The following is a 19,902-nucleotide window of genomic DNA, read 5'->3' on the forward strand; positions in this document are numbered from 1 at the left end:
AATGTACATTTCACAAAGCAGGCACATCTCAATCCTTAAAAAGTATTAAATAAAAATGCATTTTTTTTTCTTTTCTACCTTTCTTGTCTTAGCACTTTATTTTTCTGATTGGGCTGGTCCCAGTCTATTCCACTTTCCATGTATCAATAATCTAAATTATTTTCCAGGTTGGCTTTTCCATTTATTCTCTTTCCTCTTGTCGTCTTCCTTTCCTTTTCTACATCTATCTGGTGCTGATCTTTTGTTTTATATCCACGCCCCCCCCCCCCACCCTATGTTTATCTACTCTGTGGTTATCTCCCTTTTTCCACCCCTCTAGTCCTTAGTCTTCATGTCCCGTTCTTATCTCCCTCCGAGCTTTTTCCATCTCTCTCTCATTCCCTCTCCCATTGCCCCTTCTGTCTCTCCCTTCTCAGTCTCCTATCCCTTCCCCCATCTTTTCCTTAGTCCCCCATTCCCATCCTCTGTAGCAGGGCTACAGGACCTGGAGTTGGACAGTAGAAAAATAGAGTTGAAGGTTTGGTGTACAGCCCTACTCTGTACTCACCCTCTTAGCCCTCAACCCTCCACTTCTTCTCATTACCCTATCAGACCTAGCTCCATCCCTGTCTCTCCTTCTTTCCCTTGCCTCCAAGGCTATTCTTCCATCTCTTACCTTATACCCCATGTCCTATTGCTTCTCTTTCACAATCTTTTCAGCCCCATTTCCACCCTCACTCAACATATTCAGAGACCCATCCTCTTTCTCTCATACCCCTCCCCAGTACCCATCCCTTTTCAATGCCTCATTCTCTCTCCAGTCTTCCAGGTCATTCACATTATGTCTCAACCATTCCCCACACACTACCCCCTTTTTTCACGTATCCCTCATTTAACACCCTCACTCATTCTCCCAACTCATCAAATTAAAAATGTCAAATATTCACTATCTCCTCAAAACTCCCACTCTCATCTCTCCTATCCATAATTCCCTGCTCTGCTCCTCAACACTCTCCCATTCAGTCACCAAGTCCCAGTCATCTTCTGCTCGGTTTCCCTTCCCCCCCACCTCCTAGTCATATCCATCTTCTGCTTTATTTCTCTTCTCCCTCTCTCACCCTAGTCCCATCCATCTTCTGCTCCTTTCCTCTCCTTTCCCCCACCCTTAGTCCCATCTATCTTCTGCGCATTCTCCCTCCCCCACCCACACCCCCTAGTCCCATACATCTTCTGCTCCCTCTTCCTCCTCCCACACCCATACCCCCTAGTCCCATCCATTTTCTGCTCCCTCTCCCTTCTGAACACTCACATCTGAACCATCCATCTTCTTCTCCTTCTTCCTCCCCCAATCTACCTCACCCCACTCATACCACCTAGACCTGTCCATCTGCCCCTCCCTCCCCCACACCCCCAGTTCCAGCCATCTTCTGCATTCAGTATCTCCTGTCCATTCTCCTCTCTTCATGTCCACCATCATCCCTTCTGTGTCCCTATCTATCTTGTTCAACACTTCCCCTCTGTCCTTATTCCCCCATGTTCACTATCTGCTCTCTGTGTCCCCATCTTTCCCCCTGTGTTCATGTTCCACCTTCTGTTTGGCTCCTCCCTCTTCTTTCCCCTTTCTCCTGCACCCCCACCCCAGGGCCTGTATCTCTTCCTCTCCTCACCCCTGCCCCCTTCCCATGGTACTACATTTCACTCTCTATGGATCCGGCATCTTTCCCATTCTTCCCGCCTCCCCAATACACACACACACACACACACACACATCCCATCATTCTCTTCCTCTTTCCAGCATCTGTTGCTCTCTCTCTCTCTCTCTCTCCCCCACACATATCCCATCATTCTCTGCCCCCATTCCAGCATGTCTCTCTCTCTCTCCGGTATCGCCCCTCTCCTCCCCACAGCCTGGCAACTCTCTCCCTTAGGCCCCCCAGTGGTCTAATTTTTTAAACCCTTCCTCGCCTCCCAAAACTGCGGGTACGTATCTATCTCTGTCTCTCTCGTGTGTACTTCCCAGCTCCATGGGTCCCGTTATCACCCCCTCCCACCACCGTTGCACTGGAGTCTTTCAATCTCTCTGGCCGCTGCTTTAGACCTGCCTCAGAAGCCCTTCTCTCTCCTACAGCTCCTGATTACCACCAGAGTCCTCACCGCCTCCTAAATAGAAGGCAGTAAGGGCTACATCAGTAAATAGCTGCTTGCCAGTTTTTTCAGTTGTCTAGATCACTTTAACCAGTTTTTGATTCTGCCTGCATTACAATTGGACCAGCAATATGTATCCAAGAGCCAAGGATTGTATGCTGAATATAGCTATGAATTGGACCTGACACACTTTATTTGAACCTTTGAAAAGAGTGGCTGTACATGTTTTTATTTTCTTTTTTACTTTTGATGTGAGCCTGCCACAAAGGGGGCTTAAAAGCCTGGGAATTTTCAGGATCCTTGCTTTATTGGATTATAATTTATGGTGAACTGACTGCTAAAAATACTGTTGTGAGTATAACCTAAAGGATCCTCAAGGACACACCTGCCAGGAGATGCCTCATCACTAGGACATCTAAGGGAGGAGCAGCGCTGAGCTTCACAACAGATCACCTAATATTAGTCTAATACTAGGTACATCTTTTTTTGAAACCGCTCAATTGTCAGACTTCTAAATTGAGAAGCAACCAATTTCTCCTCCACCTACAGCTGAATCCTTACCTATGAGTCATGTACATGCAAATGAATGAGTTGTCGGGTTATGGGTGCCTTTTATTTTTTCTTCAGATTTAATAAATGTCTGTCTAAGAATCTGGATTGGATTCTATGTATATTTGGGGGCTTGGTTAGCTGGAGTTCAACTTTACTTCCTTTTTATCTTTGTTTCTTTGTAAACTCACAGGTAGGTTCTGTACAAGATTTATTTTTCCTTTGAAATGTCATAGCATAGAGTTCATAAATAAAGAGTTAGGGGAAAAAAAGAACAGAACAAAGAAAATCAGAACAAGAAGCTAAAAATTCAGAGGCAAATAGGAGGTCTAAGATGCTTAAAATGTCAACAGCACATGAAATATCCCTGCCCACGGTCCCTTAGCTCATTCCTGTTCATCCAATTTTTGCAGGACATCAGTTTTTCACTTCAGAGTAATTCATGCTGCAGAGGTGCTATGTTCAATTTATGTCCTAGCTGGAACAGAAAAAGTGATAATATTTTGCCCTAACTTCTGGAAACCATTCTATGCCATCCTTCCTGTTGACTTTCAATGGCATCTCTAAGATGCCCATCGTACCATTAACCAGATTTAATTTGCACTCAAGAAGTCATATTCTGCCAAAGGGCTCTCTGTTATTTTGTGAGCTAATCCAATTCCCTCCAAACACTACTGGGGTTGATATTCAATGGGCGGTTAAATTGCCTGCTTGGGGATTTAGGAGTGGCCTAGTGGTTAGAGCACCAGTCTTGCAGGTGGCCAGTTCAAATCTTACTGCTGCTCCTTGTGATCTTGGGCAAGTCACCTAACCCTCCATTGCCTCAGGTACAAACTTAGATTGTGAGCTCTCCTGGGACAGAGAAATATCCAGAGTACCTGAATGTAACTAACCTTGAGCTACTACTGAAAAAGGTGTGAGCAAAATCTAAATAAATAATAAATAAAATAATTCTCCCTAACCTATGGAACTTTGTAAGTCTAAGCACTTTGAAAACAAGCCCCATAGTGACTTATTTTTGTACTTGGGGCAATGGTGCATTAAATGACTTTCCCAGAGACACAAGGAGTTGCAGTGGGAATTGAACCCAGTTCTTCAGGATCAAAGCCTTCTGCACTAACCACTAGGCTATTCCTCCGTCCTTCTGCGTAAGAAGTGGGTTTTTTTTTTTTTTTGCTTTTTTTATTTATTGAATTTCAAAACAAATCATTCAAGATAAAACTTGAAAAAGAAATAGTCATCAGGTTCAGAATTTAAATAGAATTACAATAAATATAGGAACATCACATCTGACCTACTCTCTAGTCCTCAGATTTGGAGGAGGGAACTAGAACAAACAATCCACATATTATTACAATAATAGAAAAAATTAGCCCAAGAGCAGGATAAAATTTCCAGGTCTTCCAGATGAAGAGTTGCAGGTACTTTAAACTGCTGGGCCATTGGTTTCCCTGTTCACTTCTGCCTGACCTTCAGCTACTGTCCTGTTACTCAAAAAAACATCACTAATTGCCATGGATCAGAAAATACATGCATCATTTTGATATTTAATCACACATTTACATGAAAATTCTTTAAATAAAAATAATGCACCCAGAGCCAAGTCTCCTAAGATGCATCAAATGAACTGTTTATGATGCTTTTGAGTCGCTTTTTCCACATCTGGAAAGATGCTTACTTTCAAAGAATAAAATAATGCCAAAACAGGGCTTTTTTTTTTTTCCAACTGAAAGAAAGTTCTAGAATGAGGGGACATAGGAGTAATCTAAGGAAATATTCATTTATGGAAACAGTAGTAGATGCATGGACTAGCCTTCTGGTGGATGTGATGGAGATGAGGACTGTCCGGCTGATATTCAGCCTTCATCTCTGAGCACTCTACCAAAACCCTTATCCACACTCTTATCACCTCTCGTCTTGATTATTGTAACCTACTTCTCACCAAACTCCTTCTTAGCCATCTCTCTCCTCTTCAATCAATCCAAAACTCTGCTGCGCGACTCATTTTCCGCCAAAGTTGCTATGCCCACATTAGCCCTCTCCTTAAGTCACTTCACTGGCTCCCTATCCATTTCCACATTCAATTCAAACTTCTCTTATTGACCTATAAGTGTATTCACTCTGCCACTCCCCAGTACCTCTCCACTCTTGTCTCCCCCTACGTTCCCCCTCGAGTACTCCGTTCTGTGGATAAATCTCTCTTATTCGTCCCTTTCTCCTCTACTGCTAATTCAAGACTCCGTTCCTTTATCTCGCTGCACCTCACGCCTGGAATAGTCTTCCCGAGCCTGTACGTCTAGCCCCGTCTTTAGCCGTTTTCAAGCCCAAACTCAAAACCCACCTCTTTACCACTGCTTTTGACTCCTAACTCACTTACCCTGTCCTTTATCCTCACCTCTTTATTCCCTTACCCTAAATTGTTCTGTCTGTTTATTCCCTTACCCTTAATTGTTTTGTCTGTTTACCTGTCTTATCTAGATTGTATGCTTTTTGAGCATGGACTGTCTTCTGTGTATGGTGTACAGCGCTGCGTATGCCTTGTAGCACTTGTAATAACTGTAATCCCGGTAGCAAACCTTCAGGGGTGGTAGGCTCCCTTTAGCAGTCCACAAACAAAGTCCTTCCAGACAACACAGCTTTTAGTTCCAAACAGTTTATTTCCCCTCCTCCACAAAATCTCAGTTCAAGGGGTTAAAGTCCCATTCAGTTTCCAAAAGAAAGCAACAAGAAAAAAAACTTCCCTTCAAATCCAAGTTCTCCCCCAGTTCAACAGCCTGGGTTTCAGTTTTAAAAGTCTTTCCGCTTGGGTGGTTGCAGAATGGCAGTACACTGCCCACAACACAGCTAATTGACTCCTGTGACCACCCACTGCCTTCAGTCCCTGCAACTCTGCCCCAAAGTACGATTACAGTCCATGTCCACTGGTTCCTCCAAACCTGGTGTGTTGGTCTCTCCAGCCTCTCCTTCCTCCAAGCACTCCATTAACTCTGCTTCTTTGCTAGGCTGTTGATTGGAGACCTCCTCCCCCTCCCAGGTGGAAGGAATCTTGTACTGATTTCTAACCCAAGGGTATTGAGCTTTGTCATCCCTGCTCCCCCTTCTGGCCCTCGCCTGCCATCGCAGCTGCTCTCTCCAGTCCTTTCCCCCCTCCCTTCCACGTGGGGGCCATTCCGGATTTTGGGACCTACCACCCCGATCCCTTCTCTCAGGGCCTTGTGGGGAATGTAGTCTGGCCCCATACCTCCTCCTGAGCTGCTTAGACCCTCCAACCTCCTTACACACTATAGAAATGATAAGTAGATAGATAGATAGGAAGCAGGCCAGCTAAGTCCTGTGATCAACACTGAGCCCGGATAGTCAATGCCGGGCTGCTTCTGTTGCCAGATTTTTTTGCGGCCGGCTTTAACTTAATGGGCAAGTCAATATTCAGGGCAGGCTAGTTAAGTTTATAGTGGCCAAAGATAGACCTGCTATTTGGGCGGCCCAATTTGGCCGCCAAACTTAGCCAGTGGTGCCCTGAATATTCACGGCTAGCCAGTTATATTGTGCGATATAGCTGGTTAGCCACTATGGGGGAGATTCTATATACGGCGCCTAAAAAATCGGCGTGGAAATCAGCGCCAACTAAGCCTATTCTATAAGCGGCGCCTAAATCTAGGTGCAGTATATAGAACATGCTTAATTGATATCTCTGTGCATAAAACTACATGCCTCCATTTACACCAATGAAAATGTGGCATAGATCCCAGCATGTAGATCTAGGCACACTGGGCCACATTGCATAACTGTGTAAATTTTGGAACACCCATGAAATGCCCATTGCCCCGCCTATACCCACGCCCCTTTTTGCTTGTGCACATTAGCAGTTAGGTGCACTGCATTACAGAATGCACTTAGCGAGTTGTGCGTATAAATTCTAATTATTGCCAATTAGTGCTCATTATTGCTTGTCAAGAGCTGTTATCAATATAGATTAGCTTGTTAAGCCAATTAAGTTATGCGCATTGTGATAGAATACGGCTATCTCCCATTGAATACTAGTGCTTAGCCAGTTAAGTGCTATTTAAAGGCCAGGAGTCATTCCTGGTTGGTTAAATAGTGCTGAATATTGGATGGTGTATCTTAATTCAAGAAAGCGTGGGTCAAGAACAGATGCTTTCTAAGGGAGAGGAAGAGATTTCAGCACTTAGTAGTTCAAAGGAATGGGCAGACTGGATAGGCCATATGGTCTTTATCTGCTGTTTCTATATTTCTGTGTAAATACTATGCTTAGGACAATGCCAATTGTTGCATCATTCAAACAGAGAGATTGCTTGCAGCTTTAGATCTCCAAGCTCATCTTTTTACCATGTTTCCTAATTATTCCAGTGTTGTACAACCTACTGGATCTCAGGCTTTACAGTTGTTTCCCAGTGTTAAGGATTCTCTGTGTGTCTCATGCTTTGTTAAACAGTCATACTATTCTGTCTACACCAGCTCTATGTCTACAGGGTTTCTGTGGTAAAGAACTATTTTGTGATGCTACTCCTGAATTTACCAGCTTCCTACCGCAACCAGCTTGATGTAACTGTTACCAGGATTACCCTTAACAAACACTGACATACCTTATGATCTTAGGCAAGTCACTTAACCCTCCATTGCCTCAGGTATAAGCTTAGATTGTGAACTCTCAAGGGACAGAGAAATGCCTAATGTACCTGAACTTAACTCACCTGAATTACTACTGAAAAGGTGTGAGCTAAATCCAAATACCTTCCAGGCCTATGGATATCACATTAGTCAGAGCATCACCCAATGCCTCAAATCCAACACTCTTACCCCCACCCCCCACGGCAGGAGGATCACATCTTACATTCTAACAGATCAGAGTAGATCTTGAACGTCCTAATGATAGGGGTGTAGTTCAAAGTTCATGAAAGAGCTAGGCAGTGCCAGATGTACACCAGGTACCAAGGTGGTAGGTGGTAAAAAGAGAAGCTTCTGCTAAATTGGAGGGAGTGATCTCTTTGCATTTTTTGGCATGTGAAATTCTGGGGTTTGCAATCAAAAAGGACATTATGCACTGAATTCAATGTTTTCATCACTTCCACAAAGGAGTTACTGTATTTTGCTATTCCAGATCTTCAACATGGCAGTAGAATATGCCTATGAGATTTTGCACACATCAGAGGTACCGCTCACTAAAATCATCATCAAAAGATTTGTTGAGCAGAATAGGCGAGTCACCTTGGGAGAAGACGAAAGACGATTCTGCAACTCCTGCAATTGGGGAACCGTGGTCAATGTCGGACAGACTTCTACAGTTTGTGTCCCACAACTGGCAAAACACAGGTGTACCGTGTTTTACACAGAGAAATGGCCTTTTATTAGGGATGAGCAGGTAAAAACTTTTCATTTGGTTCATTTCCCATGTTGTTTATGGAATGTTTCCCTTTATTTGGGGTTTCACTTTTTCTTTTCAGGGGCAACATCTTCATTAGTTGCTCAAAGTGGACCCTATTGGCTACATACTGTGCCGTGTGTTGATGCGCAATAGTGCATATTATACTTCAGTAGTGTGCCTATTCATACGTAGTGTGAGTTACTGAGCAATAGTGTGTACTGCTTGATCAACAGTGTTCACTATTCATAAAATCATGTATCCTATTGCACAATAGTATGTACCATTGGTGATATAGAAAAAAAAATGAAATTTTCCAGTCAGTATTCACCCAGTGGCAGTCTGTGGTTTCTGAAGGGCTGATCACTGGCTAAATTAGACCATGTCCAGGCACCAGGACTGAATATCTGGGTATATCCGGACCTGTGCTGACTGCCTGTCACTTTTCAGGATCCCAAATAAATATTTGCTGGGACCCACATAACAGGATCTGTCAGGTCTCCTCCCCTCCCCAGATTATGATCCCCCTTCCCTGCTGATCCTTTATGCCAAGGAAACCCCCCCATCCTCACAAGAGATCCCCCCCCTGCATTGCCTCACTCCAGAAGCTCCACCCCCACCCTCTGTAGGCCCCAGGGTCTAACTTACGAGTTCCTGGTGGTCTAGTGTAGGAAGCGCAGGAGAGATCCCATGGCAGCTCTGGCTGCAGCAGCCTCTGGAGGCAGTCTCATGGGGTCGGGGGGAGTTCTTATGGGTGAAAAGCCCCCTTAGATTTAATTATATATAGAAACCAAATATTCAATGGGCCTTCGGGATAACTTTAACTAGATATTCAGGGGCCCTTTTAGTAAGGTGCGTAGGCACCTATGCATGTCCAACATGTGTCAAATTGGAACTTCTGCCTGTCTACTGTATCCCCCGGGCGGTAATTCCATTTTTGACATGCACCCAAAACGTGCAGTAGAAAATATTATCTATTTTCTACCGCGTGGTGCTTACCCGGCGATAATCAGCAGTTTACGCGAGTTGGCCACTTACCGCCTGGTTAGCACGTGAGACCTTACTGCTAAGTCAATGGGTGGCGGTAAGGTCTCAGGCCGAAAATGGAAGCGCACTGGTTTTAATTTTGCTGCACGTCCATTTTCGGCCAGAAAAAAAATGTCTTTTTTTTTCAGGTGCACTGAAAAATTGACCTGCGTATATCCAAAACACGTGCCTATACCTGCGCAGGCCACTTTTCAGCGTGCCTTAGTAAAAGAGCCCCTCAATGAGTTAACCACATAAGCCTGGCCATCGAATGCAACTGGTTAAAGTGATCTAGATAACTCGATAACTTTAGAACAGCCAGGTCAGTTACTAGTTAAGTTTAGCTAGATAACAGTGTCATTCAGCACTATCCAAATCAATTAAAGCCCCAATTCCTGAATTCCCAACATGCTACCTCTTCTTAATCAGATGCGTCATCCAACCAATTAGGACAAGATTTATCTGGTCAGTGGTAGAGGGGATGGGGAATCTTGCCAGGTCAAATGAGTAATTTCCAAAGTTTCCTAGACAAATCGTTTCAGTATTGACTTGAACATCTATTCTATTGTATCTAAGTTCTATATACTGACCGTTATTCCAGAAAGGATTCACACTGGTACACAAAACAAGAGCTCTCTACAATAGAGAGAAGTTACAGAAATTAACATATAACATTAACAGCAGCCAGTTCAAAAATTAAAATATAACAACTGCTTATTGTATAAGTAGGTTTTCAGCACCTTCCTAAAAGATAGATAAGATGGCAAAGTTTTCATATTCGTAGGTAGCTTATTCCAATATCATGCCCTTTGAAAAGGAATGAACCCTCATAAATTAACTTTAGCTGAACATTCTTCAGTGCAGGAAAACCTAATATTAAAGTCCGATAAAAATATAAACTTCTCCCAGAAGAAGGGATTGCAAGAGAATCTCTTAACTCTTCTTAATTAAACCCAAAAATTGACTTAAAAATTAAACACATCATTTTAAATCTAATATGTTGCTGTATGGGTAACCAATGAAGTTCTCTCAAAATGTGGGATACACTATCAAAATGACCCAGTCCATAAATCAGTCTGGCAGCATTATTTTGTAACAGCTGTAAATGATTATTCAGGGGCCCTTTTACGAAGCAGTGGTACGCACAACATGGACTTACTGCTTGCTAAAAGGGAAGTACCGCTGGGCTACTGCAGAAGCCCAGCAGTCATTTCCTCCCCCAGCGTGTGCCATTTCCTGCACTGCATAAATATTTCAATTTTTGTAGCGCCAGTCAGGGCCGCAGAGAGGGGGGGGGGGCAGGGGGGACAAAATTCCCCGGGCCTGGGCCTCCAAGGGGGGTCCGGTGCCAGGGTCAGGCCACCGGCGCTGCAGTTCCCGGTCTCACCTGCCTGCCTCCTCGGCTCCGGGCCCCCTGCATTCGAAGCGGCAGTCACAGATCGCTTCCCTTCCGGCCTTCCCTCCCTGTGTCCCGCCCTCGTGGAAACTGGAAGTTACATCAGATGAGGGTGGGACACAGGGAGGGAAGGCCAGAAGAGAGGTGATCTGCAACTGCCGCCTTGAATGCAGGGGGCCCGGACCATCGAGGCAGGCAGGTGAAACCGCGGACTGCAGCGGTGGGGAGGGGGGGGGGGGCGGCAGCGATGGGGGGGGGGCGGAGGTGGGGCAGCCTTGCCCTGGGCCTGGCCGAGTCTCTCAGCAGCCCTGGTGCCAGTGTGTACCTGGCGGTAATCGGGCAGTGCCGTATACTACCTGGTTACCACAGGGTTAGCTTGGGAGCCCTAATCACCTCCTCAATGGGTGGTGGTAAGTGCTCCCCCCTGAAATGGCTGCATGGCAAGTGCATCACTTGCCCTACGGCCATTTCTTGAAAACAACAAAGACCTGGCTTTTACCCGCTGCGGTAAAAGGGGGCTCAGCACACGTCAAAAACACACACTGATGCCACCACAGGTCCCCTTTTGCCGCAGCTTCGTAAAAGGACACCTCAATTTACTAGTAACATGAGAATACAATGAGTTACAATAATCCAATTGAGGAAGCAAAATTGCTTGTGCAGAACCCTAAAATCTTCTTGCAATAAGGATGATCTTATTGCTCACCATAGGCACCGACTCCGTGGGTGCTGCGGGTGCTCGAGCACCCCCAATATTTTAACCCGCCAGAAGTTGCCAGCCAGCCCGACCCGCCCGCCCTTGGCCTCAACAGTCCTCTGTCCACTCCTCGCCTTCCTGCCGCCCAGAATTTAAAACTCATCTTTCTTACCTTGGGTCCCGGCGGCAGCAGTGAAAGGTGAGCAGGCTCGGCGCTTCAGCCTTCCCTTCTCTCTCAGCTCTGGTCCCGCCCTTGCGGAAACAGGAAATGAGGGCGGGACCAGAGCTGAGAGAGAAGGGAAGGCTGAAGCGCCAAGCCTGCTCACCTTTCACTGCTGCCGCCGGGACTCGTGGTACGAAAGATGAGTTTTAAATTCTGGGCGGCAGGAAGGCGAGGAGTTGATGGAGGACTGTTGTTGGAGAAGAGGTCAGGCTGGTGTTGGGTCTCGCACTCGGAGGAGAGAGAGGGAGGGAGGTGGGGGGGACAGGAACTCGGAGGAGAGGGAGGGGGCCTGGAACTCGGAGGAGAGGGAGGGGGGTAATGCACGACCTGTAAAAAATAAAAATAAAAAAATTTTCAGCACCCCCAATCATTTTGAAAAGTTGGCTCCTATGTTGCTCACAATTGCCAAAGTTTGAGAAAAAATCTGCTCAAAGAACCTATTTGCTTTATCAGATTATAAATTTGAATCTAAAATGATCCCAAGTACTGTGTGATTCCAAGTGATCTTCAATTTTCAAAATGTCACTTGAAGCCAGTATCACAGAATTAACTGGAATCTTATTAATATAACCAAACCATAATATCTTGGTCTTTTGTTTATTTAATTTTTTTATTGCTATATAATTATGAATACAGACATAAATAACCAAGCATAACACCACTTGTACAGAAAAGTGATTAAATCCATACATAATTTATATAGGGGGCAGGGGCGTAGCCAGACACCCAATTTTGGATGGGCCTGGGCCCAAGATGGGTGGGCAGAAGAGCTACGCTTTGTCCCACAAGTGATTTGGTCTTTCCCTCTCTCACCTGCATGCCATATGGTCTCTCAAATATCCCCCTCCCCTGCATATCTTTTAAATAGCAGATTTTCACCAGCAGAGAGCAGCAACTAATACACACTGCTCATGTTGGCCCCACAGCCTCCCCTCTGATGCAACTTTCACTTTCCGTATAGGCAGGAATACATCAGAGGGAAGGCTGTGGGACTGGTGCGAGCAGTATGTATCAGTTGCTGCTCGCTGCAAGCAAAGATATGCTATTTATAAAGGTACGCAGGAGGGACAGTTGTTGGGAGTTTTCGGCTGGTGGGGCTTGGGGATCCCTGCCAGTCACTTCATAGGTGTGCTGCTACTGGGTGGGCCTGAGCCCACCCTTGGCTATGCCACTGATAGGGGGTAAGGTCCTTCACTTAAAACTAAAGAAATATCATAAGTAGATAATTTAACAAAAGGCCAGGTAGATGAGTGCAGACAAATTTCCAAGTAAAAATTCTATGCAAAGCATTATTCTAATTCTTAAGGTGATCAACATTAGGCTGATCCAACCTTCTTAATGCTTGACAGGAAATTGGATAATTGAACACGATAGAAAAAGACTCACTTAATAGACCTGTACTTAACAATACATTTACAAGGAAATTTCAAAAAGAAAAGTGCTCCCAGCTGAAGTACTGCAGGTCTCATCAGTAAAAATTCTCTTCTACGCTTCTGAGTTTCCCTCAAGATGTCTGGATACATTCTTATCTTAGAGTCCATAAACAAGTCCTCCTTATATTTAAAGAAAAGGCGCAAAACCAGGTCTCTATCAGTTTTCAAAGCAAAAGTCATCATCAGCATTGTAAGTTCTTTGAACTTTGAATCAGAGGTTTCCAAAAGCTGTGAGACATTTAAAGCCACTGCACCCATATCAGATTGTTTTACACTTTTTATTTTTTTCGTGGTTAAAGGCAGGTAATAAATTTGTGTCATTGGTGGCAACGATTCTTTCGTCAACTTCAGAATTTCAGTCAAATATTTAATAAACATTTCTCTAGGTGATCTTAATGGTACCCTTGAAAAGTTAATAACCCGAAGGTTCAAGGCCTTTGCCTTAGTTTTTAACATTTCAACTTTAAACTGGAATTATCTTTAAACAATGCATTTTGTACCTCCTTCATAGAAGATATCTGTACCTTAGAGCCTTCAGATTCTACCTGCAGGGCAGTGACTTTCTCTTCCAATCATAGAAAAGTTTCCTCTTCTGCTTGACATTTAGCACCAAACGTATTCAATGATACAATTAGAGCTTGACCAAGTTGCAAAATCGCTTCCCAAGTAGTCTGGAATGAGAACTGGTCAGGTTGCTGAGGGCGAAACTCAAATTGAGTAAAAGTTACTGGTTGATCCGGTTCTGTGCCCAGCCTAGAATCCGAGGGAATGACCCAAATTGGAGAAGGGACTGCAAGAGGAATTCCTGGAGTTCCCTCCATCACTGTCGGCATGGATAGCATGTTCTGTTGCCCATTTGTCTACAAATGAAATATAATGTTTAATTGAGCCTAAGTTACTCTCAAAATTCTCTAACACTGGACAAAGAAGAAAAATGTCATTAGCGTATGATAACACAGTAATTCCAGTATCTAAGAAATAGTAATCCAAGGAAGTTAAATAAATATTAAACAGCAACGAAGAAAGTGGCGAGCCTTATTAGGGCACTCCACAACCAGGGTTCCAACTAGATGATTTCCCGTTATGTCCTTTCACACTATAAGATCTATTCTTCAAAAAATGTTTGAACCAATCAAGCACTTTGCCTGTCACTCCTAATTCATTTAATTTGAAAAGGAGCACTAAATGATTTATATTCATCATGGGATTAGCTCAAAGGGAAACAGTAAGCAGGCAATCACTGAAGTAGCCGTAAAACTTGTAGACTATAGGAAAAATAGGAACCAATAGGGTGCCAGTCTGAAGGTTTCCAGAAGTAGAGAGTTCTTGTCCCAAGGGTTCACACTGAAGAACAAGGACCGCTGAAGGAGTCTAGTATCAAGCTGTTGTACCCTAGTTATATTGCTTTTCTGATCCCAACATCCACAAAGTACATTGTTCCTTCTGAGTGCATTCTGTTGTTAATAAATATATACACTAGAAATAAACTCAGACCAGCTGGAACCGCATATCTTGAGTAGTCTGCATTCTTGAGGTTACAGAACAGGCTCAGAACTACTTTGGAACATTCCCATCTGAACCAATAAAATGCTGGATGCATGAAAACCATACATAGTGGTGAAGGAGAAAAACACAAGAACTGCATAGATAATAGAGGTTTCAGTGTCAAGAGAAAAGATTCTCTACTACCAAAAAATGCAGTCGGAGACCAAAATAATATGTCAAAAGGTGTGGAAATATTTTTCATAGTTTTGGATGCCACAGGGTTTGTTAAAAGGAATTTGTATGTATACATGGATAGGTTGCCTATACATGTTACATCCTATGAACTCTAGAAGGAGACTGTTTTTGGCAAGTACCATGGTGATCTGTTAGCAGTAAATTTTGAGACTAAGATAATACTCCATATTCCCTGGCTTAGGAGTAAGGTTCCTTATTGTCATGGAATGTACTATCCTATTTGGAGATATTGTCCCTCCCCCATTCCTATCCATGCTTTTTTGGACTCATTTATAGACTACTATTAAAAGAGGCCCATTTCAGAGCAAATGAAACGGGCGCTAGCAAGGTTTTCATCGCCATCACCCCCCCTCCCTCCCTCCCTGGCCAACCCCTTCGTTGTTCTGCCATTGCTCCGCCCCCAATGTCATGACATTTGATGCGAGGGTGGGGAGCGATTTCCCACCCCCCCCGCCTCCCTGCCTCCCTTCCTGCCAACCCCTTCGTTGTTCTGCCATTGCTCCGCCCCCAACATCATGACATTTGACGCGAGGGCGGGGCCTGGAGCGATTTCCCATCCCCCCCGCCTCCCTGCCTCCCTCCCTGCCAACCCCTTTGTTGTTCTGCCATTGCTCCGCCCTCGAGGGCAGGGCCCGGAGAGATTTTGGTGGCTTCACCACCACGAACCTTCAAACCTTTTTGAAGGAAGTCAGGGCTTGGCTTCACTGACGTCAGTGTCCTCAGAACGTTAAGGGTGAGTTTTATTATAGTAGATAGACTAAAGTACATAATGGACATAACACAACTCTTCCGTTGTACGATTCCGTAATGTGGCTGTGCCTCATGCACTTTATCTTACCACAACATCACTTTGTATTTGTTTACACCTGAGTCTGTAGATGCCTCTTCGGTACTATGTAAGCCACATTGAGCCTACAAATAGGTGGTAAAATGTGGGATACAAATGTAACAAATAAAATAAATAAAATAAACTATGCAGGCATGGCCCAATCAGAAATAAAAAAAATCCAGACACTTCAGAACACAGCTGCTTGATTCCCCTGTGATGGCATATAATTGGCTATTGCCAATTATACGCCATTGCACCTTTGATGACCCGCCCTATAAGGCGTACAAAACCCCAACCTTGGCTGACTTTAGCGGATATTAGAAGTCAGCCAAGGTTGGGGTTTTGTACGCCTTATAGGGAGAGTGTTCTTTAATAGTGAATAATGACTGGAGGAGTAGCCTAGTGGTTATTCAGTGGACTTTGATCATGGGGAACTGAGTTCAATTCCCACTTCAGCTCCTTGTGATTCTGGGCAAGTCACTTAACCCTCCATTGACCCTGGTGCAAAATAAGTACCTGAATATATGTAAACTGCTTTGAATGTAGTTGCAAAAACCTCAGAAAGGCAGTATATCAAGTCCCATTTCCCTTACCACACATGATTGCCATGGCCCTCTTAGTATTCACTACTGGAGCATTGGTTACGCATAATTTTGTTGGCAGTTAAAATCAAACGGCCTGATATTCAAAATCCTATAATGGCAGTTGCTTATACAGATGAAGACAATGGATCAGACAAGATGAAGAACAAACTTTTATTCAAACAAAAAAAAATCCGCTACCTACATTCCTGTACCCGCTCCGCCGAACGCCTCTGGTGGAAATCTCGGGCCCTTGCTGATTTCTTACACTTTAAGTTCATGACGACCTCCTTCCAATCTGCTCTTTTACGCGCCAAACAGGATTATTATATCCAACTGACTAACTCTCTTGGCTCTAACCCTCGACTTCTCTTCACCACATTGAACTCTCTCCTCAAGGTGCCCCCTCCCCCAACTCCCCCTTCATTATCTCCTCAGACCCTTGCTGAATTCTTTCACGACAAGGTTCAAAAGATAAACCTTGCATTCTCTACCTCGCCATCTCTCCCTCCACTAGTCCGTTCCCCTCTCTCTCCTTCCCCTCATTCCCTTTCCTCCTTTCCTGAAGTTACTATTGAGGAAACTACACTTCTCCTTTCTTCCTCAAAATGTACCACCTGTTCCTCTGATCCCATTCCCACCCACCTTCTTAATGCCATCTCTCCTGCTCTTATTCCTTTTATCTGTCACATTCTCAACCTCTCACTTTCCACTGCGACTGTCCCTGCTGCCTTTAAACATGCTGTGGTCACACCTCTCCTTAAGAAGCCTTCACTCGACCCTACTTGTCCCTCTAATTACCGACCCATCTCCCTCCTTCCTTTTCTCTCCAAATTACTTGAGTGTGCTGTTCACCGCCGCTGCCTTGATTTTCTCTCCTCACATGCTATTCTTGACCCACTACAATCTGGTTTTCGCCCTCTCCACTCAACCGAAACTGCGCTTACTAAAGTCTCCAATGACCTATTACTGGCTAAATCCAGAGGTCAATATTCCATTCTCATTCTTCTTGATCTTACGCTGCTTTTGACAGACGATCACAGCATACTTCTCGATACCCTGTCCTCACTTGGATTCCAGGGCTCTGTCCTTTCCTGGTTCTCTTCCTACCTCTCCCTCCGCACCTTTAGTGTTCACTCTGGTGGATCCTCTTCTACTTCTATCCCGCTGCCTGTCGGCGTACCTCAGGGTTCTGTTCTTGGTCCCCTCCTCTTTTCTATCTACACTTCTTCCCTTGGTTCATTGATCTCATCCCATGGCTTTTCCTACCATCTCTCATTTGGATACAGAAAGTGAAAGTGCCTTGGTGCTTTGTAGCTTTTACTATATGAGACGTGGGGACCCCTGACGCAGGTGCTAGTCACCGAAACACGGCCCGTGTCGGGTCTTTTTGTCAAGGCTCATTCATTAAAGAACTGTGTTCCATTTTTAAAGGCCCGCGGTGCTGTTTTTTTTGTTTGGACTTTAGTTTGTACTTCGTTCCCTCTCTATTGTTATGAACAAACTTTTATTAAAATAACACAACTGGCTATTTTAATAAATGTTCACTCTTCATATTGTTTGATCCATTGTCTTCCTCTGCTACTACAGTCTGCGTGTCACACTTGCTCTCTTTGTGTTAAAGTTGCTTATACAGATACATGTCCTATTCATTAATTTTCAGCAACACTATTTGTATAGTGCCACTGGAACCCAGCACTACCTGGATACTATCAGGGTGTTCCTTCTAACTCTATGGACTGGTATAGCTATTCAATTTAAGTTAGGACAGCGTAAAATCTGAATATCGCTGTTATCTGTAGAACCAGTGGCAGTCACCACTCTTCAGTGCTGCTTGCTGAATAAATGTGATTTAAATGCTATGAGCAGAGTCTTTGAATGTTGAGGTAACTCAATGTATTTAGTGCCACTATACATATAGGGAGTAGCCACATAATTTAATTTAGGATGGTCTTTGTGTTGGACTAAATTAAACCATATTTCTATACTTATAGGAGATAAAAAAACAACAAAGCAGTGGAGTCAAATGCATTTATTTGGAATAATACCCGACTTGGCCACGTTTCGCCCTCAGGCTGCGTCAGGGGTACAAACTATAAAAACTAAACACAAATATAAAAACATATATAACCATTTAACAATGTCATAAGCATGATTTAACTAATAAATAGCAACTATTTAAAACGCAATTATTTAAAAAAGATTCAACATATATAAAACAATCCTTCAAAAGTTCTAAAAAACATGTACCCTACATGATATCATCTAAAAAACAAATATGTTTTTTAGAACTTTTGAAGGATTGTTTTATATATGTTGAATCTTTTTTAAATAATTGCGTTTTAAATAATTGCTTTTTATTAGTTGAATCATGCTTATGACATTGTTAAATGGTTATATATGTTTTTATATTTGTGTTTAGTTTTTATAGTTTGTACCCCTGACGCAGCCTGAGGGCGAAACGTGGCCACGTCGGGTATTATTCCAAATAAATGCATTTGACTCCACTGCTTTGTTGTTTTTTTATCTACTGTTTTGTAAGCAGTTGTGTGCCTTTTTTTTTATACTTATAGGAGGAAATTCAATAAATAGTGGCGAAACTTAGGTGCTGAAAAAAATTCAATGCTAAGCACTATTTTTAAAGGGTGTGCGCCTTATATAGAATAGTGTTTTGCATGGATCCTGCATCTAACTGTTGGGTGGCGGACTTACACCTGCTAAACCCTGGTGGAAAGGCCAGTGCCCAAGTTGAGCAGTATTTTGTAATTCTGTGTGCAACTTTTCGGAATGCCCCCGACATGCCCATAGCCATGCCTCCTTTTGAAATATGCATCATGGGAGTTAGGCACTATTCCATGTGCAAATTTTAATGAGCACCAATTAATATCAATAATTGGTTGCTAGCACCCAATTATTGATGGTTCGGCGCTCATTATCTAATTTATTTTCGCTTGCATCTCAGAAGCGCACCCAAAGTTGAGTGCACAACTTTGGGCATTATATATATAATCCAGGGAATAGTGAGTGAATATTGCCTACTATCTGTAGCAGTAGGCAAGACACCCACACTCTTTGATCTGCTCTGGCACTGTCTGAGTAGTCCCAAAAAGCACACAGGCAAATGGTCTGAAATCCAGATCAGCAAAACAGAGAAAGCAGACCAACATGATGAAGTAAAATAAAATGTATTCAACAGGGATGGATTAAAACTTCAAGCAATTTCCTCTAACCACATAAAGACGCTATCCGACTGCTCCACATTCATGCCGCTTTAGTGGCTGACGTTCGTTTCTGTTTTATCTGCATACACACTACTGATATTATTCTAGCCATCTGTAAAGGTAGAAGGACTCCTGACGTAGGCACATATGCCGAAACACGGCCATGTCGAGTCACTTCTACACATATCTTCCTTAGGGGTGTGTTTACTAAGATGTGTTAGCCTTTTGAACGTGCCTGTAAATTTAAGGTGCGTTAAACGCTAACACGCCTATACATTTCTATGGGCGCGTCAGCGTTTAACGCGTGTAAATTGTTTACACACGTTAAAAATGCTAAAACGCCCATGGCGCCGCTTAGTAAACATAGATCTTAATTTGGATTTTATGAATGAATTAAAAGCTTCTTGTGCTTTCATCGAATCCGGCCTTCTTTGTTGCCTCACTAAGCCTCTTGTTGCTGTTGCATATCTATGAGGCTTGGACCTCCTTCCATTGTTTTATTTGAAACGAATGCACATCTCTATTGTTTGCCACCTACAGACTGGAGTCTTAGGCCATTAACCAAATCAGAAATAAAACTAAACTACAGAAAAAGGGAATCAATGTAGAAAAAATAAAGCTACAGTCTAGTTGGTACTGATGTTTTAAGTTTTTATCTCATTGCATGAGAGATGCAGGGTTGTAGTTATAGTGAATATAACTA

This window comes from Microcaecilia unicolor, chromosome 5 (assembly GCF_901765095.1).
Source record: "Microcaecilia unicolor chromosome 5, aMicUni1.1, whole genome shotgun sequence".
NCBI classification, from domain to species: domain Eukaryota; kingdom Metazoa; phylum Chordata; class Amphibia; order Gymnophiona; family Siphonopidae; genus Microcaecilia; species Microcaecilia unicolor.